Raw genomic sequence first — 22,424 nt, forward strand, 5'->3', positions numbered from 1 at the left:
AAATGAATGTTTAGAAGGGCTTGTCATGCAGAAAAAAATTGTAATTAAACACTTTGCGAGATATGCCTCCGAAGTTATTTTTGTCATGCTCCTTTTCAAGTTTTCCTTTAAATTGGCGGAACGAGACCTACAAGTTTAATGTCGACACCGTACGGCAACTGCAAGGCAGATTAAGTTTTACTGAGAAGCTTTTCATGGTAAAAAATACACTCGAGTGTAGGAAAACTTTTTCCTAGTTGAAAAAAATTATTCCTAAAATTTGTGATGTTTCTTTGCAGCTGCCTTGAGCTCAGGACCTTTGATGTGGTAGGCGGAGCACGCTACCACTACTCCAAGGTGACTTATCAACCCTACTGTTGAGCTTTTCTTATAGGAAGAGTATTCAAACGCCCACTTTTTATACCTTGCATATAACTTATAGAGAATATATTTGTAGAGAAAATATCTTGTAGATCGACCGATTACTTATACCTAATGAGTGAAAATAGGATTTTTGATATTCGTAGGCCTAGATGAGAAGATCCCAACAACTGAGCAAATGGTCAAGAAAGAAGTTAAGTTGCTGCTACTGAACACAGGGTTAGCCACCATGTGATTCGGTAAAACTAAAGCCGGTCAATAATTGTCCGTGTATCATGACGGTATAATAGTCACCCTTAGTATTACAGGGAAAAGTTTTTTACGACTTTTCGCGAAGGCTCGGCACAAGCGTGAAGCTTTCTGTACTGCTATAGCTCGCCTGCAATTTTAAATTAATATTAAAGCTCTAGGTAACTTAATTTGATTCCCATGTAATAAATCAAACAAAAAATACAATTTTATAGAAAAGTGTATGAAAATGGCTATACCCTGCCACGCTTTGCTGTAGCCCACTCCTAACTATATGCTTTCCAAATGAAAAATGACACAAAGTTTACTTTTAAATTTAATTTAATTTTGCAATACTTGTGTGTACACAATATTTATGGTTTGTCCATTTTCTGTGAACACATAAAGATTATCGGGTTTACCGACGCAGGAAAACGCTGCATACAACAGCCCATGTGAGAAGCACTCCCCTTCTAAATCTTTGTCACACTTTTCCAAGGATTGCCCATGGGCTTGGTTTATCGTCATTGCGAATGCCAGTCGAATTGGAAATTGCAATCTTTTAAATTTGCATATAGCTTTTGTGGCAATGAATGGAATTCGAGGGATGAAAACATCTGCACCTTTGAAAGGCCCCTTTAAAATTGTTGCTTCTGTGACGTTCACACCCAATATATTAACTGCTAGTCGCGTTCCCTTGCAAAGCTTTGGCTGATTTATATTCCGCAGCATAATAATTGGAACACCAGTTTTCAACTTCAATATATGTGGAGGCATTCGTGGTGGATAAAGCATGTTCAAAAATTCCGTTGGATAATGAATTGCTTCATCTACCTCTGTAACAGTGTTTATGGAAATGTATGTTATTTACTCACAATCAATTTTGGATTGAATAAAATTGTTAAGTTGATACACATCTTTATTCTTAGCCGCAAGAGTAGCTCGTTCACTGAGAAAATCGTGATTTTTTAAATTTATTTGTAGATTTGGAAACACCTTTTCAATTAGTTCTTCTCTTGATGTTACTAAGTTACAAACATCATACGTAAATGATATTCGTTTAGATCCTTGATCAACTGCAATCTTTCCATTCCCAATTTCGCGAGAATATTTCAGCTGATCGATCGTTCTGGAGCTAGACACGCACATTTGTAGTCAACTGCAATGTATGCATGTGTTGCCACAATATTGAATATTTTAGGCAGGCATTTATTTCATCCGCAGGTGTTGATCGAGAAATTACAAGTAATATTTGCCTAAAATCTCCTGCAACGTTCGATCAAGTGCCTCAAGCGATTTTTTATGTGCCGTTGTTCACTCATCCCAAATAATAATTTAATATTTTTGTAATACCTTTCCCATACCGGATGCTCTTGAAATATTTCAATCATTGATTTTCACAAATTTTCTTGATATAAAAAATTTCAACCAGGTGGCAACACTAAAAAATGGTTTTGCCATACACGTTATTATATAATACGTTTATTTTATTAATTTACTCAATCTAAGTTTTTTAATAAGGTGCCAACTCTAATTATATATGTATATAGATAACAAAATACACAACACAGGTTAAGTATGTATAATTTCCTCCATTTAGTATGATTAGACATTTTTATTTCATGCAATTAATCATGCCACTTTTTTCTGTAATCGTCATTGAAGGCAGTTGATTTACTTGCTTTTGTTATTTATTCATCACTTTATCTATTTATCATCATTTATCACCTAGCAAGTCTTTCCACTTTTCCATGACCTTTTTTACTAAAATTTTTTCTCAAATACAATTCATAGCAATTCGCTTTTCTTCCTTTACATTCTCCGTTTATATCAAACGGCGTGTTTTTATCTGCGAACACCTTAAGATAAGTTTTCTTAATTTGTTGCTGTCTGTATGCAATTCAATTTGCTATCAAGATTATTTGTGATGGCTACCAAATAATGTAAGCTATTATTTCTTTGCAAATAATTGACTTATTTTCACAAATATATCTGCTACAATATTAGGGAATCCACTTCTTGTGACTTATTTCAAATGCTTGGTTTGGGGAATTAGGAAATAATTAAGAAGTTAAACTTATGTGTATTCTGAGTCAATTAACTTTGGTAAAAAGTGATACCTTCTTGCTAAATGTATAAATATATTTGCTCGTTGTAGAGACAATCCAGCTAATAACTCATAGCTACTTAAATAAAATAAAAAAAAAAATAAATGTACGGCGCGATAACCTCCGAAGAGATCCAAGGCCGAGCTTCTCTTCCAATTTGCGTTGTTATCCTCTTGATTTTCCCTACAAATTGGCCGGACAGGACCTACATGTTTCATGCCGACTGCGAACGGCATCTGCAAAGCAGATGAGTTTTCACTGAGTGCTTTTCATGGCAGAAATACACCCGGAGTGCTTGCCAAACACTGCCGAGGGAGGGGCGACCCCACTTAGAAAAATTGTCTTCTAATTGAAAAACCTTATTTCTGAAATTTTGATGTTGCTTTTCCCGGGGTGTGAACCCAGGGTATACGGTGTGGTAGGCGGAGCACGCTGCCATCACACCACGGTGGCCGTATAGCTACTTGCGAAACAAATTACGCGCACCCCCCGATTGAGTTGATATAAACGCTTCCTGCACCTAATAAAAAGTACCAAAGGATCGGCTATTTACTAAATTAGAATAACAAAAGCAAAAAAATAGGAGGAAAAGGAAACAAATGGCAAAAACAATTAAAGCCTGCCACTTACTCATATAATATTTATTCCCTTAGATATCCACATCTAGCTCAAAAATGGCTTGGATCCAATTTTCACATGGTAATGCGGCATGTATAAAGGAATCGAGATAGATATAGACTTCCATATATCAAAGTGATCAGTATCGAAAAAAAATTTGATTGAGCCATGTCCGTCGGTCCGTCCGTCCGTTAACACGATAACTTGAGTAAATTTTGAGGTATCTTGATGAAATTTGGTGTGTAGGTTCCTGGGCATTCATCTCAGATCGGTATATAAAATGAACGATATCCGACTATAACCACGCCCACTTTTTCGATATCGAAAATTTCGAAAAATAGAAAAAGTGCAATAATTCATTACCAAATACGGATAATGCAATGAAACTTGGTAGGTGAGTTGAACTTATGACGCGGAATAGAAAACTAGTAAAATTTTGGACAATAGGCGTGGCACCGCCCACTTTTAAAAGAATGTAATTTAGAAGTTTTGCAAGCTGTAATTTGACAGTCGTTGAAATTATCATGATGAAATTTGGCAAGAACGTTTATCCTATTATTGTATGTATGCTTAAAAAAAGTTAGCATAATCGGAGAACGACCACGCCCACTTTTAAAAAAAAAATTTCTTAAGTCAAGTTTAAAAAAAAAGTTAATATCTTTACAGTATATAAGTAAATTATGTCAACATTCAACTCCAGTAATGATATGGTGCAACAAAATACAAAAATAAAATAAAATTTCAAAATAGGATACTTTTGATGCCATAAGTCGAACAAAAATTTACCAATCCTTGTTAAATTTTGTAGGGGCTTTGATTCTAGGAAGATAACAGTTTACTGTGAAAAATCGGTTGAAGCCACACCCAGTTTTTATACACAGTTGGGTGTCTGTCCTTCCGCTCAGCCGTTAACACAATAACTTGAGCAAAAAACGATATATCTTTACTAAACTCAGTTCACGTACTTATCTGAACTCACTTTATATTGGTATATAAAATGTCCGAATTTCGACAATGAACACGCCTACTTTTTTGATATCGAAAATTACGAAAAATTAAAAAAATGCCATAATTCTATACCAAATACGAAAAAAGGGATAAAACATGGTAATTGGATTGGTTTATTGACGGAAAATATTACTTTAGAAAAAACTTTGTAAAATGGGTGTGACACCTACCGTATTAAGTAGAAGAAAATGAAAAAGTTCTGCAGGGCGAAATCAAAAGCCCTTGGAATCTTGGAAGGAATACTGTTCGTGGTATTACGTATATAAATAAATTAGCGGTACACGACAGATGATGTTCTGGGTAACTCTGGTCCACATTTTGGTCGATATCTCGAAAACGCCTTCACACACACAACTACCACCAATTACCACCACTCCCTTTTAAAACCCTCATTAAGACCTTTTTATACCCATATCGTACAAACACAGTATAGAGTCACCCCTGATCCACCTTTATAACGATATCCCGAAAAGGCGTCCACCTATAGAACTAAGGCCCACTCCCTTTTAAAATATTCATTAGCACCTTTCATTTGATACCCATATCGTGCAAACAAATCCTAGAGCCACCCCTGGTCCACATTTATGGCGATATCTCGAAAAGGCGTCCACCTATAGAACTAAGGCCCACTCTCTTTTAAAATACTAATTAACACCTTTCATTTGATACCCATATCGTACAAACACATTCTATAGTCACCACTGGTCCACCTTTATGGCGATATCTCGAAAAGGCGTCCACCTATAGAACTAAGGCCCACTCTCTTTTAAAATACTAATTAGCACCTTTCATTTGATACGCATATCGTACAAACTCATTCTAGAGTCACCCCTGGTCCACCTTTATGGCGATATCTCGAAAAGGCGTCCACCTATAGAACTAAGGCCCACCCTCTTTTAAAATACTAATTAACACATTTCATTTGATATCCATATCGTACAAACACATTCTATAGTCACCCCTGGTCCCCATTTATGGCCATATCTCGAAAAGGCGTCCACCTATAGAACTAAGGCCCACTCCCTTTTAAAATACTCATTATCACCTTTCATTTGATACCCATATCGTACAAACAAATCCTAGAGTCACCCCTGGTCCACCTTTATGGAGATATCTCGAAAAGGCGTCCACCTATAGAACTAAGGCCCACTCTCTTTTAAAATACTAATTAACACCTTTCATTTGATACCCATATCGTACAAACACATTCTATAGTCACCCCTGGTCCACCTTTATGGCGATATCTCGAAAAGGCGTCCACCTATAGAACTAAGGCCCACTCTCTTTTAAAATACTAATTAACACCTTTCATTTGATACGCATATCGTACAAACTCATTCTAGAGTCACACCTGGTCCACCTTTATGGCGATATCTCGAAAAGGCGTCCACCTATAGAACTAAGGCCCACCCTCTTTTAAAATACTAATTAACACCTTTCATTTGATACCCATATCGTACAAACACATTCTATAGTCACCCCTGGTCCCCCTTTATGGCGATATCTCGAAAAGGCGTCCACCTATAGAACTAAGGCCCACTCCCTTTTAAAATACTCATTATCACCTTTCATTTGATACCCATATCGTACAAACACATTCTAGAGTCACCCCTGGTCCACCTTTATGGCGATATCGCGAAAAGGCTTCCACCTATAGAACTAAGGCCCACTCCCTTTTAAAATACTCATTAACACATTTCATTTGATACCCATATCGTACAAACACATTCTATAGTCACCCCTGGTCCACCTTTATGGCGATATCTCTAAAAGGCGTCCACCTATAGAACTAAGGCCCACTCCCTTTTAAAATACTCATTATCACCTTTCATTTGATACCCATATCGTACAAACAAATCCTAGAGTCACCCCTGGTCCACCTTTATGGAGATATCTCGAAAAGGCGTCCACCTATAGAACTAAGGCCCACTCTCTTTTAAAATACTAATTAACACCTTTCATTTGATACCCGTATCGTACAAACACATTCTATAGTCACCCCTGGTCCACCTTTATGGCGATATCTCGAAAAGGCGTCCACCTATAGAACTAAGGCCCACTCTCTTTTAAAATACTAATTAACACCTTTCATTTGATACCCATATCGTACAAACACATTCTATAGTCACCCCTGGTCCACCTTTATGGCGATATCGCGAAAAGGCTTCCACCTATAGAACTAAGGCCCACTCCCTTTTAAAATACTCATTAACACATTTCATTTGATACCCATATCGTACAAACACATTCTATAGTCACCCCTGGTCCACCTTTATGGCGATATCTCTAAAAGGCGTCCACCTATAGAACTAAGGCCCACTCCCTTTTAAAATACTCATTATCACCTTTCATTTGATACCCATATCGTACAAACAAATCCTAGAATCACCCCTGGTCCACCTTTATGGAAATATCTCGCAAAGGCGTCCACCTATAGAACTAAGGCCCACTCTCTTTTAAAATACTAATTAACACCTTTCATTTGATACCCATATCGTACAAACACATTCTATAGTCACCCCTGGTCCACCTTTATGGCGATATCTCGAAAAGGCGTCCACCTATAGAACTAAGGCCCACTCTCTTTTAAAATACTAATTAACACCTTTCATTTGATACCCATATCGTACAAACACATTCTATAGTCACCCCTGGTCCCCCTTTATGGCGATATCTCGAAAAGGCGTCCACCTATAGAACTAAGGCCCACCCTCTTTTAAAATACTAATTAACACCTTTCATTTGATACCCATATCGTACAAACACATTCTATAGTCACCCCTGGTCCCCCTTTATGGCGATATCTCGAAAAGGCGTCCACCTATAGAACTAAGGCCCACCCTCTTTTAAAATACTAATTAACACCTTTCATTTGATACCCATATCGTACAAACACATTCTATAGTCACCCCTGGTCCCCCTTTATGGCGATATCTCGAAAAGGCGTCCACCTATAGAACTAAGGCCCACTCTCTTTTAAAATACTAATTAACACCTTTCATTTGATACCCATATCGTACAAACACATTCTATAGTCACCCCTGGTCCCCCTTTATGGCGATATCTCGAAAAGGCGTCCACCTATAGAACTAAGGCCCACCCTCTTTTAAAATGCTCATTATCACCTTTCATTTGATACCCATATCGTACAAACAAATCCTAGAATCACCCCTGGTCCACCTTTATGGAAATATCTCGAAAAGGCGTCCACCTATAGAACTAAGGCCCACTCTCTTTTAAAATACTAATTAACACCTTTCATTTGATACCCATATCGTACAAACACATTCTATAGTCACCCCTGGTCCACCTTTATGGCGATATCTCGAAAAGGCGTCCACCTATAGAACTAAGGCCCACTCTCTTTTAAAATACTAATTAACACCTTTCATTTGATACCCATATCGTACAAACACATTCTATAGTCACCCCTGGTCCCCCTTTATGGCGATATCTCGAAAAGGCGTCCACCTATAGAACTAAGGCCCACCCTCTTTTAAAATACTAATTAACACCTTTCATTTGATACCCATATCGTACAAACACATTCTATAGTCACCCCTGGTCCCCCTTTATGGCGATATCTCGAAAAGGCGTCCACCTATAGAACTAAGGCCCACCCTCTTTTAAAATACTAATTAACACCTTTCATTTGATACCCATATCGTACAAACACATTCTATAGTCACCCCTGGTCCCCCTTTATGGCGATATCTCGAAAAGGCGTCCACCTATAGAACTAAGGCCCACTCTCTTTTAAAATACTAATTAACACCTTTCATTTGATACCCATATCGTACAAACACATTCTATAGTCACCCCTGGTCCCCCTTTATGGCGATATCTCGAAAAGGCGTCCACCTATAGAACTAAGGCCCACCCTCTTTTAAAATACTAATTAACACCTTTCATTTGATACCCATATCGTACAAACACATTCTATAGTCACCCCTGGTCCCCCTTTATGGCGATATCTCGAAAAGGCGTCCACCTATAGAACTAAGGCCCACCCTCTTTTAAAATACTAATTAACACCTTTCATTTGATACCCATATCGTACAAACACATTCTATAGTCACCCCTGGTCCACCTTTATGGCGATATCTCGAAAAGGCGTCCACCTATAGAACTAAGGCCCACTCTCTTTTAAAATACTAATTAACACCTTTCATTTGATACCCATATCGTACAAACACATTCTATAGTCACCCCTGGTCCCCCTTTATGGCGATATCTCGAAAAGGCGTCCACCTATAGAACTAAGGCCCACCCTCTTTTAAAATACTAATTAACACCTTTCATTTGATACCCATATCGTACAAACACATTCTATAGTCACCCCTGGTCCCCCTTTATGGCGATATCTCGAAAAGGCGTCCACCTATAGAACTAAGGCCCACCCTCTTTTAAAATACTAATTAACACCTTTCATTTGATACCCATATCGTACAAACACATTCTATAGTCACCCCTGGTCCACCTTTATGGCGATATCTCGAAAAGGCGTCCACCTATAGAACTAAGGCCCACTCTCTTTTAAAATACTAATTAACACCTTTCATTTGATACCCATATCGTACAAACACATTCTATAGTCACCCCTGGTCCCCCTTTATGGCGATATCTCGAAAAGGCGTCCACCTATAGAACTAAGGCCCACCCTCTTTTAAAATACTAATTAACACCTTTCATTTGATACCCATATCGTACAAACACATTCTATAGTCACCCCTGGTCCCCCTTTATGGCGATATCTCGAAAAGGCGTCCACCTATAGAACTAAGGCCCACCCTCTTTTAAAATACTAATTAACACCTTTCATTTGATACCCATATCGTACAAACACATTCTATAGTCACCCCTGGTCCCCCTTTATGGCGATATCTCGAAAAGGCGTCCACCTATAGAACTAAGGCCCACCCTCTTTTAAAATACTAATTAACACCTTTCATTTGATACCCATATCGTACAAACACATTCTATAGTCACCCCTGGTCCCCCTTTATGGCGATATCTCGAAAAGGCGTCCACCTATAGAACTAAGGCCCACCCTCTTTTAAAATACTAATTAACACCTTTCATTTGATACCCATATCGTACAAACACATTCTATAGTCACCCCTGGTCCCCCTTTATGGCGATATCTCGAAAAGGCGTCCACCTATAGAACTAAGGCCCACCCTCTTTTAAAATACTAATTAACACCTTTCATTTGATACCCATATCGTACAAACTCATTCTAGAGTCACACCTGGTCCACCTTTATGGCGATATCTCGAAAAGGCGTCCACCTATAGAACTAAGGCCCACCCTCTTTTAAAATACTAATTAACACCTTTCATTTGATACCCATATCGTACAAACACATTCTATAGTCAACCCTGGTCCCCCTTTATGGCGATATCTCGAAAAGGCGTCCACCTATAGAACTAAGGCCCACTCCCTTTTAAAATACTCATTATCACCTTTCATTTGATACCCATATCGTACAAACACATTCTAGAGTCACCCCTGGTCCACCTTTATGGCGATATCGCGAAAAGGCTTCCACCTATAGAACTAAGGCCCACTCCCTTTTAAAATACTCATTAACACCTTTCATTTGATACCCATATCGTACAAACAAATTCTAGGGTCACCCCTGGTCCACCTTTATGGCGATATCGCGAAAAGGCGTCCACCTATAGAACTTGAAACACCACTTTCCTCTTGATTTCAGTTATGCGAATCGCACCTGTACCGTGGATTCATCGAGTGCTATACCCTCCTTTTCGAACTCATTGGTCTATCCCTTCTATCCCTCTTTTTTTTATTTGACGTTTGCATAGCGCATTACCCTCAAGTGGCCCGATGAAACCAGGCTAACCCTCTTCATGTATTCGCACCCCGTGGGACCGCCGGTAGGCGAAACGTCACAGGGTAAAGGCGATTAGTCGCCACTACTTTGTATCCATCTATGCATGGTCAGGCTTACCAAAGTCTCTCAATGTTTGTTTGCGTTCCATGGCACTATTTGATGAGGAAATGTGTGAAATTAATGCCCTAAATTATTTCCATTTTTTAAAGTGTATATTATAATACCCCAACGCAGCTTAAGTACGCTTCCTTCAGGATTTCTGATGTCTCCTTTATGGCAAAGATATTACAGTGTTCTAGTAGCCTGTAAGATTTACTTGTTTTTGGATGGATACACCCAACCCCTTCTGTTAATTTCAAATCATTGTAATACACGTGCAAATTATGTAATGCTATTTTCGCAGTCTTACCGATTTTATTATGGGCTCAAGAGTATTTCGAAGCTCAGTCATGGACTTACAGTACTGAATAGCCTATTTTTTGTAAAAGTTGTGCCATTTGTTTAGCAAAAGCTTGACCTTATCCATCTCGGAGATATGTCTTCTCTCAAAAAACAAAAATCACGCTCTACAAGTTGCTCATCAAACCTGTCGTGATGTATGGTTCGAAATCATGTACGGTGCCAAGAGACGTTGAGATGGCTCTTGGAGTGTTGGAGAGAAAAGATCTCCGGAATATTCGTTGTCCTCCCCGTGATGCTGATGACGAGTATCGATTGAGCCCACCCTCTTTTAAAATACTAATTAACACCTTTCATTTGATACCCATATCGTACAAACACATTCTATAGTCACCCCTGGTCCCCCTTTATGGCGATATCTCGAAAAGGCGTCCACCTATAGAACTAAGGCCCACTCCCTTTTAAAATACTCATTATCACCTTTCATTTGATACCCATATCGTACAAACACATTCTAGAGTCACCCCTGGTCCACCTTTATGGCGATATCGCGAAAAGGCATCCACCTATAGAACTAAGGCCCACTCCCTTTTAAAATACTCATTAACTCCTTTCATTTGATACACATATCGTACAAACAAATTCTAGGGTCACCCCTGGTCCACCTTTATGGCGATATCGCGAAAAGGCTTCCACCTATAGAACTTGAAACACCACTTTCCTCTTGATTTCAGTTATGCGAATCGCACCTGTACCGTGGATTCATCGAGTGCTATACCCTCCTTTTCGAACTCATTGGTCTATCCCTTCTATCCCTCTTTTTTTTAGTTGACGTTTGCATAGCGCATTACCCTCAAGTGGCCCGATGAAACCAGGCTAACCCTGTTCATGTATTCGCACCCCGTGGGACCGCCGGTAGGCAAAACGTCACAGGGTAAAGGCGATTAGTCGCCACTACTTTGTATCCATCTATGCATGGTCAGGCTTACCAAAGTCTCTCAATGTTTGTTTGCGTTCCATGGCACTATTTGATGAGGAAATGTGTGAAATTAATGCCTTAAATTATTTCCATTTTTTAAAGTGTATATTATAATACCCCAACGCAGCTTAAGTACGCTTCCTTCAGGATTTCTGATGTCTCCTTTATGGCAAAGATATTACAGTGTTCTAGTAGCCTGTAAGATTTACTTGTTTTTGGATGGATACACCCAACCCCTTCTGTTAATTTCAAATCATTGTAATACACGTGCAAATTATGTAATGCTATTTTCGCAGTCTTACCGATTTTATTATGGGCTCAAGAGTATTTCGAAGCTCAGTCATGGACTTACAGTACTGAATAGCCTATTTTTTGTAAAAGGTGTGCCATTTGTTTAGCAGAAGCTTGACCTTATCCATCTCGGAGATATGTCTTCTCTCAAAAAACAAAAATCACGCTCTACAAGTTGCTCATCAAACCTGTCGTGATGTATGGTTCGAAATCATGAACGGTGCCAAGAGACGTTGAGATGGCTCTTGGAGTGTTGGAGAGAAAAGATCTCCGGAATATTCGTTGTCCTCCCCGTGATGCTGATGACGTGTATCGATTGAGCCAATCTTAGTTCGCCGATTTCTTTTCGCGAGCAGCCTTCTCGATTAGCTGCTTAGTTACTTTTCTCATCTATCTGCATCTTGTATTCGCTCTATATATGTAAATCTGTTGTGCGCGTAAAGTTATGCGCTCATATTTCTTGCGTACATGTGTGCGTAATGTCGCCTATGCTCTTAGCTGCTATTTAAATGTATGTGTGGTCATTTTCTATTTCATTTGCTTGCGCTATTTATTCACTGGCAACATAGTGTTGTATCGAAATTCGTTATGTTCTCCACAATAGTCTATCGATTATTTGATTAAGTACCTTCTATTTGTCTGATGAGCAAGAATTTTCGAACCCCCGTTTCCATATTTTCGATTAATGAGTATTTAATATTCTATATTAAACAAACATTTACTCTATGAGCAAACTTGAAATATATTCATATAAGCTCTGTAAAGAATTTAATAAAATTTGTTTCAAGCATACACATTTAATATCCCATTTAATTATAGAAATTTTACATTAATTTACATACGTACATACTTATTCACACACAAGTTTGTTTATATCGTACTCATAAATGCGCTCGTCTATAACACCCTTTTTTTGTCAAAAGAACACATTCTTTTGCAGTCCACATTTCCCTGGCAAAGTTCCAATAAAACACAAATCAATGCGAATATTTTGAATCTTCCAAAATATTTGAAACTGCTACATTTCCACAGCTAGAGCATTCAATAAAATTAATGTAACCAAAAATAAATTTATATGAGAGTACAAATTTATATTGTCAACCGTTTGGTTATTGGAATATTTTAATTGGCAAAAGTCTGCAACATTCCAAAATGACCGCCTAACTAATGTCACTTCTATCTAACCAAGAATTTGTATGCAAAATGCAATCAGATATAAATGTCTTGCATGCTAATTAAATTTTCTAAATTTATTATAACAATAATAATTGCTTGACATTTTGAATTTGTATATTGAAATGGCATTGTTCACTACCCACAAATTGTTTATCTGAAGCAAAAGAGCAACTACAAATACTTATGAATACAGAGCAGATGCAACTTCGGAAATACAATAGAAAAGATTAAGAAAATCAATAAAATCATGTTGAATAAAAATAGGCTCTGATCGAGGCATAAGCCGGGAGGGCTGCCAGATTTAGTGACCTCGTCAGAAACTATAGTTGCGGTATTTTGTTGTTTTAGCTGATAAGGGAAATGTTTTTCTGTACCTGGCAAAAATAATTTCAAGTTCTTGATATCGCACATGTAGAAAGGCAACACTTTTTCAAAGGTAGCTGTAGAGAGACTGTAATGTTTTCATTTGGAGTGAAACTCGGAACTCACATATTGTTACAGAAGAGTCATGGGGCAAAAATTTTAGCCGACAAACAATACTTGAAACAACAATTTTCGGCTGCAAATCCAAAAGTAGAACTATTTATTCTGTACTTGTGTTTTGCAGCTGAACTACTCCTTAGCGACTATACTAATTATTTTAAAATTTTGTATGTGAGCTCGGGGCGACTTGAGGATACCTCGGATTCACAATTTACGTTTTCATTCTTATCTTTCCGGGAAGTGAACAAATTTGATGCAGGGTTACTTCCTTGATAAGCTTATTATTTGAGAAACTTTTATTTCAAGGAAGTGAACTACGGACCAACTTCTTCTAAAACATTTTATTTATATTGCGATTTGCTTGAAAATCCGTACAGGGGTTGCTCTTTAAGCAGGTAGATATTCGAGAAAGTTTTTCATTCTTTGAAGTGGACCAGTAGCCCAGAGATAATTCTTTTACTGACCATTCATATGAGAAATTTTCTGTCCAGGAAGCAATAGGGACCGACTAAGTACTTCCAAAAACTTTAACTTATGGCGCAATTTGCTCGAAACTCGTTATCATGTTAGTATTTTAGAATGTTTAATTTCCGGAAAGTAAACCAGGGTACAACCTATTGCACTTAATCTTATTTATGTGTGGTTTGCTTGAGATGTTCGGGAGTGAGCCAGTAATTGATTTTGACATTCGGCGGCGGCGTGCGAAAAACGGCGAAAATTGGCGGCGGGGGCGCATTTATCGGCGGCGTATACCTCTACTCGGCACTTCCGTGACTAGCTTTTAATTTTAGAAATTTATTTGATGAACTTTTCTTTCCGGAAACTGGAACAAGGCCCGACCCATTGTAAAGGACCGTATAAATGTTGCGATTGCCTGTCTTAGTATTTATTCAAGGTTACTCTTTTGATATGACTAATATTTGGAACCCTTTCTTTGTGGCAAGTTGGAGAAAAAACGAAAGAAGTGTTAACGGGTAATAGGATATAGTGGAAGCAAGATAAGGGAAGAAGATGAAGAACAATAGAGGGAGGTTGAGCCAGCGGAAAGAAGTTAGGAATAGAAGAAAAAAAATTGAAAAAACGAAAAGGAGACGATACGCAGGAGTGACAAGGATTCAACACGAAGAGGAGGAGGGATGAGCTAGAAAATTTTTTTTTTCAGAAACTTTAATATGACAAACGCCTCTGTTCTTCGCAGGCAGGAATGTCATTGGGCAGGAGTACGTCTCAAAAATGTATCCATATCTTTGATTTAAAAATTTATTTAATTTGAAAAACTTCACCTGCGTTTGTTTCATATTAAAATCGGGGGCCCGATGAAGCAGGAATTCAATTTAGGTATAAGAATCACATATATGAGGGAAATGAGTTCAGTGGTAGTGAGAGTGGGGCTAGGCGTGGAAGTGGGGGTAAATGAGAGTAGAATATAGAGTGGGCGTGTGAGTTTATGTGAGTGTGGAAGTGGGAGTGAATGAGAGTAGAAAATAGTGTGGACGTGTGAGTTTAAGTGAGTGCGAAAGTGAGAGTGGTAGTAAAAATTGGAAAGGGAGTACGAATGGGACTGGAAATGGGTTTGGGAATGAAGGTCTGATAAATGGAATAATATATATAAAAGAAGAAAAAATTGAAGATAATTTAGAAGAGAATGAGATAGAGAACGAAGAGGGGAAGCGAAGCTTATTTTCCAAAAGCAGGAAAATCAATTTTATGACATAACAAAGTCTGCTGGGTACTTACGTATATATGCATATAATATGTTTATAAGTAATTAACAACTACTATTAAGCTAACGTGTCAAGTATTAGAAGAAAAAAAACTTATTAATCCTTTAAAACTTATTAATCCCTTAAGTCTAAAGTCTATCTCAAACTTTTATGATGAAAAACACTTACCCGCTATCTTCAAATTAATTTAGTAGATCGTCCCTCTTTTAAAACCCTTTAATCTCTCTATTTTATTAGCGATCACAATGTACCTCACGATGCCTCAATATTCATAGACTAGCTAATGGCGAAAATTAATTTTTATTGTAAAAAAAATAAAGCCAAGTATGAACATTTGTATATTCCGAATAATTGCTTTTTATTTTTATTTTGAGTTCAATTTGCAAACTATCGAAAAATTTGTTGCCAACTTGTTTGAAAAACTGCACACAAAGCTATTAAAAACTTTGCTTATACAATTTACTATAAAACACGTTCCAACTCGGTATACTTTTAGGCGCTGCTTTAGTAGACAACACGCAAATGTATATAAAATATCAGGCATGCTTAACGAACGAAACGATATCATTTCGTTACGATAATCAACGCTAATAAACGAAACGAAGTCACTTCGTTTCGTTTATTAACGTTAAGATCGTCAAATTAACGTTAATTTGTCGTTCTTAACGTTAATAAACGAAACGAAATGACTTCGTTTCGTTTATTAACGTTGATTATCGTAACGAAATGATATCGTTTCGTTCGTTAAGCATGCCTGATAAATATGTACATTCGCGCTTACCCAGTAGGGAAAGACTGTTTTTCATAATCCGTTTATTGCCTTATACATTTCAGACTTCTACTTATGTGCTTATTTAATGCCACTTTTCGAATTAAACGGGTTTTTGATTGGTCCATGAAACTACCCATTTACCGAGACGACTTTAATGGCTGTAAATATTTGGCTGCAAAGTTTATCTTATTTTCTCAAACTTGTTGGCAATCTGATCGAGGATATTAGGTGTCCTGCGATATTGTTAAGGCCCGACCAGTTTTTTTTGTATGGAGAGTCATGCTCTTCCACAACTCGATTAGTATAAGGAACATGATTCCTATATAGTTGGAAGAATTTGAAAACTCATCAGGACACCACTCATACTATGAGGAATGAGACTTGCCTAACACAAAGTTCCTAATGGGCTGATACTTTATGCAATATGCCAATGGACAACTGCGTGGCGCAAAACACCCTGCCAGATAAACAAGAAGGCGCCAATCTGGGCAGATCTGTGAAACGCTACAACACATAAATTGTTCATTTTGTCCATCGGTATACTGGCTTGTCTTTAACAACATCCACTCATACTTCTTCATAGACGTTGGCTCTTTCAGTGCAGTAATTGCAACTCACTTAACAACCATAGCAAAGAACGAACATTATAGTTTTAAATCCGCATAAGCCTAACACCTCCTCGGAATGGACACTGTAAAGAATTAAACTTTTAACTTGCTTGATCTACTAGATCCTGATGTACACGATACATTGGCCTGTATGTGAAGTTCCATATAAACATGCTTATAGCAACCAACTCATTTAAGCCTATTTTCTGGATATAGTACTGCTACTGCTGCTGATAAAGAAAGCCGTATTCTGCTTTTGATTTCGAAGTTATAATAAAGTGAAAAACATTTTAATCTTAATCGGTGACTATGACCTCAAATCCATTCTCATACATACTTCCCTGCCTTCTTTATTTTATGAAGCAGAAAAGTACTCGCCCCATATTCTAATGCCCTCTGTGCAGACATCAATAATTCGCCTGTTTCGAAGCTACTAAATCACGCACAGATCTAAAAAGCTTTAGCTATTTGCTAAATTTGGTGTTGCTAATTTGCTCTCGTTTCCCATTAGCTCAAACTAAATGTTGGTTGTCTTCCATTCTTTTTTAGAACACAGTGATGTCTTCAGGAGCTTAAATTGTAGCCCGTTATATTATTTTTAACGTTTGTACCTAATTGTTAACTAGTGGAAAATTCTTGCTTGGAACTACATACACTTGAATATTTTGCTGATATCTCTGCAGGGTATAAGCGTACTTATGTAAATATCTACGTATACGCTATTATAACAAGGAAGCTTCAACATGATGCGCTGATGCTGATGTTATCAGAAATATTTAGCAACCGTTTTAACCTAATTTTCATAATAATATAAAATAAGAATCCTTGTGCATTCGGATAATAAGTACTCGACTCAGTTCGATTACGCAGCTTGTAAACTTCAACCAGCGCCAGTGGAAGTGTTAGTTAGGGTAGTTCAAAATAGGGTTGTTCAAGGAACAAAATTTTTCCAAACGAAGCCTAAGCTAAAGGGCCGAAGTGGCAGGTTTAAACTCAAGAGTCACATTTGACTGTAGCTGAAAACTCGTTGCGAAAAAGTGGCTCATAGTGCATTGCTAGATATTATAATTTTTATTATAAAAAACTTTAAATTGTCAGAGCACCCAACTCGACTCGCGTTTTAAAACATCTTTATAGAGAGAAATAGTTAATTTTTAATTTCACCTCTAATGTGTAACCTATTCTTCTTCCAGACAAAGCTTCCTCTCTACTAAACTCTTTATTTCCCTCTATCGCTTCCTTAATCTACCGACGTAATTCCTTTATTTCTGTTATTACTATTCAGCACTGTCAGCACAACAAAAACAACTTTTCTCCATATCCCAAATGTTTTACCTTCGTTCAGAATATTTTTTTTTTAATGACAAAATTCCCAACAATCTTCGGTTTTCTACCAACGCAGAGAGCAGAGACCAATTTTAATTCGAACCTGAGAGTGATTCGCAGTCACATTTCATATCTCCCACAAAAGCTCTGGTATGTCGCTTTATTTAATCTTCTCACCTTCCTCGCCTTTCGCCTTCTCACTTCGCCCTATACAATAGGGACTATTGTCATCAATATCTTGTAGTGGGAGTCCAAGGAAGCTTGAAGTGTCAACATTAGTGCGCCAGAGAGAAAGGTGTGTTAGAGGATTTCGTTACACATTATAGTTGGAAAGACGATTGGTGCCATGCGGGGACATGTTACAAGCAGGACATACATTATATGTTTCTGGGGTTGAGTCTGGAAAGGTAAGATCTTAACCTGCTACATTTTACCGATCAAAGTTGAGCTAGAGTGGCGCGCTTCTCCCTGGGGATGTTGCTTTCCTCTACTGTCAGCTTAGCGTACTTGACTTTAAGAACGGAGTTCGCAGGGAAATCTCTGGTCCGATGCGTTTTTATGGATATGTCTGGGGATCTGTTTGTGCTTGTTTTTCATACGGCTGATTTCTAAGGTGCTGTATTTTCTCATAATGCTTGCGGATATGACTACTTTAGTCCCTGGGGAGCGGGGCCTTCCTTTTCTTAGTTCTTTCTCTTCTGTTTCGCATTATATCCACAACGTCTTTATTGCGGTGTGTTTGCACTCTTCTTTACACTATCACTCTTACTCTAATGGTAGTTGGTAATGTTGTAACCTTTAAATTTTTTATAGTTATTGTAACCATCTCTCATCTGATATGACTCGTGGACCAAAATATGTGAGATTTTTGAAAATTTGCTGTTAGAACTATTTAAGTTATGTGATAAACTAGCATCCTGAGTATTGTAAAAAACATTCATTCAGCTATAGATAATCACAACCCTAATCAGCTACCCTTATATACATATACGAATACCAATATATTGATGATACATGACTAAGTTTATGGTTTTTTTTTTTTTTCATTTTATTGAATGTTTTGTGGTAATTTTACATCGAAATATGCTCCGAAAATTGTCGAGCTAAACAGTTTTCCTCACAGCTTCGACTTCAACAAGCACAGAAGCATCATTCTTATATACAACTTTATTATGTATTTACCGTTGCATTTTGTTTTTGTAGTTAATAGCGTAGCATATAATATGCGACACGCTTGTCTACCTCATCCGACTTTTCCTCTTCCTTTGCTTCATTGATAGTAGCAAATCCATCGAATAAAAGCATCCTTTTAAACACGTAAATTATTATCGATCAAAGCTTTTATACGAGAAAAAATTCAAGCTAAATAAAAATAACAGTTGTGGATGCATTGTTGCGCATAGTAGTGCCAGTGTAATGTGGTGGAGTGATGCTCCTGCTGCTATCAAATCTAGATGTGAGTGAAGCCAGATTTTCCCAACCATTCACATATAGGACAAAGGAGTGAAAACTCTTAAGCGACTGATAAGACTAAGAAAGTGGTATGGAGTTCTTGCTTGAGTGCGTTTGCACGCGTGCTATATATTTGTATGTAATATGCTTGGATACAACTATTTGCCATCAATATATGCCAACAATACTAAATGCATTCAATATTTAGTGCCAACTGAAACGCTATCAAAACCGCTGCAAAAGTGTTGTATGGAATCACATACGTATGTAGCTTTATTTTGATGAAATTTTCCACTTTTTCACATCACAACATTTCCAATTTGGTTTTCAATGCACTTCAGCAACAACTCCATTATGCTCATTAACATCCGCTTCAATTATAAACACCTACAGGCAAATCAATTATTAGTTAGACATATTTTTTGTATCAGAGCATGAACCGAAAAAAACTTCTTCTTTGACCTTATCATTTCAGAACCTGAATGGTGAGAAATTAATATAGTCTAAGGGCCCGTAATCCCAGTAGGATCAGGGGCTTAGATTATACCCGCGGTAGGTATGCCTGTCCTAAGAGGCGACTAAAATACCAAATTGGCTCAAAGGGCTGTGTAGCGCAACACTCGCAATGGGTTGCCAACGCAATATATAGCTTCCCCAACCCAATTGTCAACCTCACCGTGGCGAAGATATAAACATAATGGCTGATATTTTAGAATTTTCGATCCACCCAAAGATCCCCTCAGGACAAAACTAGCATTGATAGCAGTCGGTATGTTAATTCTAATCATTTCCACCATCAAAATAAAATTAAATTATTTAACGAAACAAATCGTTGTTAAAAAAGTTTAAAATTCATTAAATTTCACAAATGTAATAGATGTGTTGACTACTAAACTAACTGACTACTACCATATCATGCAAATTTTATTTAATGAGCCAGCTGGTTAAAAGAAAATTTGATTGTCCACAAACTTAGTTTGGGTCGGTATTTCTGAGAGTCAATGGCATACATGTATAGAACCTTTGCTTTGTGAAATTAGAGCAGCGAAGATTTGTTTGCTATACTCACATTCAGACTGCATAATTACGTGGTCAAATACCCCCAGCGGGTAAGCGGGCATAGAATATACTTGCGTCAGGTGTGCCTCTCGGAAGAGGCGTCTAAAATGCCACAATGATTCAAGGGGTTGTGTAGCGCAACCCTTTCAAGGGGTTGTGTAGAGCAACCCTTTCAAGGGGTGGCCAGCGTAATTTATGCCTTCCTCGATCCAATTGACAACCTCACCAACCCGTGGCGAATCCTATTTATTTAGCAGACGCGGCTCTGATGATCGCAATTTATATGGAACTACGAGTTAGTGGCTGGATGTCCCAGAAGGTTCAGTCTGGCCATATTTAATCATTCCCGGAATGGTTGGCGTTGTACCTTAATGGTGCTTGTTACCGGAACTTACCGGTTCTATATCCGGTTAGGGACCATGAAAATCCATAAAACTATCCAAAATCTTCGATGAGTGTCTTTTTCGGTAAAACAGAAAGAACGTGGTCAAAAGAATTTATATAAATATTTGTTTACGGGTCGCGCTGATTAAAGAAAATGACATCTTTTGCAGGCTTTGTAGTTTTTTCTTTTTTTTTCTTGCCTTTCCTGGTTTACTAAATAAGATCAATATTTTATAAAAGTATATTAACCGGCTACTATTCAAAACTTCCAATGTCCTGCCTTTTGTGAAGAGAAAAAAATTCATTTAACCCAAAACCTGCACTTTTAATAAAATTTTTATCTCATTTTTCGGAACCTCATAACTTTTATGAATTTTAAGTCGAAGAAATATAAAAAAGGTTTTATAATTTTAGTCGTTTACAATTATTTTACAACACATATTAGCCGACGAATCACCGGGGTGTAGTAAGGGCCGATAAAGCGAATTTGAATTATCAGTGAAAATAGTGATGGCGATTTTTGAATCGCGGCAATTTTTTATAGCTAAAGCGATCGCTTCAATTTATTTTTAATAAGCGAATGTATACTTGGATATAAAAAAGGAATGTTTAAATTTGTTTACAGGAGTGGATTGAATGTTATGCATTAATTTAGTTTAGTATACAGAACATATGAACCAAAATTGGAGTAAAAATAAAAAAATATGTACCGTTTATTGTAAACTGATGTAATGTGAAATTCAAATTTTCTGAGATATTATAATACAATATTATTAACTGGCTGACAACATTGTGTTCAGTCTCGTATTACCATCAATGAGTTGGAACTAGCGGAAATAGAAGTCTATGCATCTTTGTTTTTTAAATTATGCTAATTGAAAATGCTTTGATTTTTAAATGTAAGATGAAACAATCCAAAATAAATCTGTATATGTAACACCATAAAAACATGATTTATTTACTATTATTTTTATACTACACCGATGTATTCAGAAATACTCCGTATGAATTTATTCTGAAAGTTGTATTTGGCTGCATAAGGTTTTTACAGTAAAGTTAATTAATTTTAAATGAAAAATGCACAGAAAAATATAGCAAATTCTTCAAACTATTATACAAATATTTTTTAACAGAAAATTAGCCACCCTCTTCAGTGCCCTAGAAATTAGCTAGAGAATTCAACCATATTATAACAAAACTTTATTGCATTCTCCCAAAAAACTTAAAATTTGAGTTACGTCTATTTACAATAAGACGAGTGATACATATTTCTATAATTCTTTTATTTTTCCATCAAAAACACAAATTTTATAAAACTGCTAACGGCTACTGTCTAGAAGTATTAAGGAATTACACAGGCAACCAATCTTAGACCAAGTCTAAAAGCCCAGGTCTATTTGGCGTCATTTGTAATTAAAAACAAAAAAATCAGTCGTTTAATCTCTTTTATACACTTCATGAAATATTTATATGAACGGGGACTTTTACAATTATCACCGGGCTGTGCATGCGTTTCATTTATGGGCTCAAAAAATTGCCACATTTCACTTTTTTACTATAATTTGCTCTGATCTTTCACTCGGTATTAAAAT

This window comes from Eurosta solidaginis, chromosome 5 (genome assembly GCF_040869045.1).
Source record: "Eurosta solidaginis isolate ZX-2024a chromosome 5, ASM4086904v1, whole genome shotgun sequence".
Lineage (NCBI taxonomy): Eukaryota > Metazoa > Arthropoda > Insecta > Diptera > Tephritidae > Eurosta > Eurosta solidaginis.